The 4,257-nt window shown below is 35.9% G+C and overlaps 1 long non-coding RNA gene across 1 annotated transcript; it reads right to left on the reverse strand.

Moving 5' to 3' along the window:
- Positions 1-206: 206 nt before the first annotated feature.
- LOC308686490 lies at positions 207-3,978 on the reverse strand. The gene is made up of 3 exons (XR_014029606.1): positions 3,683-3,978; positions 2,919-2,952; positions 207-1,183 (listed from the first exon to the last, which is right to left on the reverse strand). It is a non-coding gene; the product is annotated as an uncharacterized lncRNA (long non-coding RNA).
- Between the last annotated feature and the right edge of the window lie 279 nt (positions 3,979-4,257).

Raw genomic sequence — 4,257 nt, forward strand, 5'->3', positions numbered from 1 at the left:
AATTATTGGGATTTTTAATGTTTTAAAAAGTCATATACACCTTTAAAACAATTAAATACTGTAAATTTAAGGTTTTATAAAATTATTTTATATAATAATGCTGTCTATCTACAGTAATTTTCTTTTAATATAGTTTTTATGTGTAAAATAACAATGAAATTATGTATAAAAAATGCACACAAGTACATAAATTCAAATACAAATGTTTGTAAATTTACAGTTTTATTTTTTATTTGTACAGATCCAATTTCACAACATCTCTAATTAAGTACTTAATAATAGCAAATTTACAGCCAATTTCTTTTAAATTAACTAAATGTATGAGTACAAATTACCTGCATATTTACAGTATTAGTAATTGAACAAACACTAAACATCAAGATAAGTGATTGATAGGAAATAGAAGCTTAGTATATAATTTAGAACATGTAAAAATATCCACAATAAAAAGCAATTACCGTATACCTTTACAGTATAACTTATTTTAACATTTACAATTACATTTTATCCAAAGTGACTAACCAATTAAGATAATAATTAAAGATAATAAAAAGCAACAAGTGCAGTGACAAGTCCCAGTTAGTCAAGCACAGTACACATAGAAAGGTGTTTTTTTGTTGTTTTTTTTTTACAAAGATTTAGTATTATTGGGTGAAGTGTTTATGAAAAAGATGGATCTTTAGCAGTTTCTTGAAAATGTGTTGCGTTGCGCCGGTCATTCCACCACCAGGAAACAGTCCAGGTAAATGTCAGTGAAAGTGGTTTTGTGTCTCTTTGGGATGATGGCACCACAAGGCGCCGTTCACTTGCAGAGCACAAGCTTCTGGAGACACACAGATCTGAAGCAGTGAGTTTAGGCATAGGGCTACCTTTAAAGACAACTCTTGCTGCAGCATCTGGATCAGTTGCAGAGGTTTGACTGACACTGGAAGAGCTGCCAGGAGAGCATTACAATAGCCCAGTCTGGATAGAACAAGAGAGTTGTGTAGCTCCGATAGGAAGGGCCTGATCCTCCTAATGATAAGGCAAATCAGCAGGATCGCAGCAAGTATGTTTTGGCTGAAAGCTGAACCATAAGCAGTTCTGTCTTGGCAAGGTTGAGTTGAAGGTGAAGGTCATTCATCCAGCAAGAATTTTCCATCAGGTAGGCTGAGATGCGAGCAGCAACCGTCAGATCATCTAGCTGGATTAAAAGGTAGAGATATGTGTCATTAAGATAGTAGTGATAGGAAAAGTCATGTTTCTAAATGACAGAGCCCCACTAAGCAAAATGATGTCCGAAAGACTTCTTTTCAATGTCTTTGTTACAAAAATCAAAGGTTGAAATGCCGTCCACTGAGGAGCCAGAATGAAAGTTATGACGTCTTTTTTTGACGTGTTCTGCACGTCCGATATAGACGTTCATCGAACCTTCGTACAAGGTTAAAACTAGTTCAGATGTGGCCATTGTGGACATATTTCAACATCATTTATGGTCTCATTTAGACATAATTACTTTGATTATTGCTGTCAGATGATCTTAGTGAGAATGAACAGAGGTTTAGATGTTGATATTCGTTTAATTTGAAGTGTCACCATTGTGGCGATCCGTGTTTGCTTTAGTTGGGCTCTTGGTCACCGTTCCTTTTATTTTAACTTTTCTTTGGCTGCTGTAACAGTGTGTTTGTGTAACACAATTGTTGTGGCAGAGAAAGCCTAGAAAAAGTATGAGGTGTTGATGATGACATAATTATCACAAAATGGGCCTTTAATATTGTGTTTAAAGTTTTGTGTTTATATTTGCCATTAATAACCAACAACCTTTTGGAACTGCATTATTGGTGCCAAAAACATTAAAATGATCCCTTATTTGAAGGTGTATAAAAAGCATGTGCACATGTTTTGAGCAAGAGTATCATACAGTCACACACAGACATCAAGATTGTGCATATGATTTCCAACAATGGTGACAATTTAAAAAAAAGCTTCATGCTGCAATGCATGATGGGTAGCTTTCATAGTACAAAACTCATCCTTAATTCCCAAGCTTTTTTTGGTTGTCACCGTTGTTGTGATTCATATCCAAAATCTTGATGTCTGTGTGTGACTGTATGATACTCTTGCTCAAAACATAATGTGCACATGCTTTTTACACACCTTCAAATAAATACACCTTCACCAATAATGCAGTTCCAAAAGGTTGTTGGTTATTAATGGCAAATATAAACACAAAACTTTAAACACAATATTAAAGGCCCATTTTGTGATAATTATGTCATCATCAACATTGAACTGATAACACCTCATACTTTTTCTAGGCTTTCCCTGCCACAACAATTGTGTTACACAAACACACTGTTACAGCAGCCAAAGAAAAGCTCAAATAAAAGGAACGGTGACCAAGAGCCCAACTAAAGCAAACACGGATCGCCACAATGGTGACACTTCAAATTAAACGAATATCAACATCTAAACCTCTGTTCATTCTCACTAAGATCATCTGACAGCAATAATCAAAGTAATTATGTCTAAATGAGACCATAAATGATGTTGAAATATGTCCACAATGGCCACATCTGAACTAGTTTTAACCTTGTACGAAGGTTCGATGAACGTCTATATCGGACGTGCAGAACACGTCAAAAAAAGACGTCATAACTTTCATTCTGGCTCCTCAGTGGACGGCATTTCAACCTTTGATTTTTGTAACAAAGACATTGAAAAGAAGTCTTTCAGACATAATTTTGCTTAGTGGGTAGTTAAAAAAAAATAAAAAAAGAAAGAAAGATGGGTGGAATCTAACACAATCGTAATCTTGCTGTAGCAAATCCAAACCTTGTGCATACTTTTAGTGCAATCATATGGAATCAGAAGACTGTTATGAACATATGGAATCAGAACCGTTATGATTTTTATGTTTTAATGAATTCTTCCCATACCTTGTTTGCCATGATCATCTGCTTTCCACGTGACCTGAAATCACACACACACACACACACACACACACACACACACACACACACACACACACAAGTTATTTTAAAACTCAGTATTAGATTTACACATGTCAGAATATGTTCCATTGGGACAATGCAAAGACTCAAATGACTATGATCTTGAAGCTGAGCTGGAAAGGCTAACAGTAATATTTTGAGCTGCCATGTGATTTTAGCTAAGTTACATTTATAGAAAGTAATGTTAAATGAATATGATTTACTGTGACCTAGCTGCACACCTAGTAGGCCTATTTTTAGTAAAACTGTGGCTATTACAATGGTAAAAAATCAGCTAAAAACGTGTTTACTACAATTTTATTATAGTAAAATAAAGTATGTTTTTTAAGAGAAAAGTTTTCAGCTTCCAGACAGTGTTTCAAAATATCCCGCCATTTATTGGTTTAATGTTACTGACTATCATAACGAAGATTTTATACACAATTATGGACTTTAATATGAATAACAAGTCTACTAAAGATTGTTTTAGGTCTTTAAGTTAACAAGTAGAGATGTGGGTTGGGTTCAACTGATCTTTCTTAACACAGATCGATAATTAAAAAACGCATGCTGCATTTTCAGTGTTTTGCCCTGACCCAGTTATAACTGAACATCATTTAAGAATGCTAACGTTAGCATGGAAACTGTCTAACCACTTAACACAAATGTAATATAAAATATCGTACACACATGTAGTATGAGACTCTTACCTCAGCCGTTGATCGGTCGGGATGAGGTCCGCTGTGACGACGAACCAGGCTCACTGAAAAAGGGCGCGTTATTTCTAGACTGACTGACACCCAGACTACAAACAACTAATATGTGTTCAGCGCTCCTGCTCACGGCTGGTTGCTTCTGTCGAATACGATTATAGCTTTGATCCACTGTGATCACAATCCACGACTACTTCACGAGCGTAGACTGAAACTTCAAATCTCCCGCTTGCCCTTGACACAGATCGACGACAGAGACAGATCTGTAGGTAGCTAACTGTTGTGGGCGGGACTAGCAGCAACGAAACGTAATGGCGGATAATTTGAATCTGCGCGCGCGCGCGCGGGCACACACACACACACACACACACACATACATACATACAAACGCACACAAAGCCACGCAGATTTGGAAAAACGATTCATAAAAGACATAAAATATAGGCCTAAATGACATTTTCGGGCAAATAGCCTACAAATGATGATCAAAATGAACATCTATTTGCAAGACAAAATTAAAAGACTAAATAATTAAATAGGCTTGCCTAATGTGTGTACAAATCTTAAAACTC

Source organism: Scardinius erythrophthalmus, assembly GCF_964197995.2.
Source record: "Scardinius erythrophthalmus genome assembly, contig: HAP1_SCAFFOLD_317, whole genome shotgun sequence".
Lineage (NCBI taxonomy): Eukaryota > Metazoa > Chordata > Actinopteri > Cypriniformes > Leuciscidae > Scardinius > Scardinius erythrophthalmus.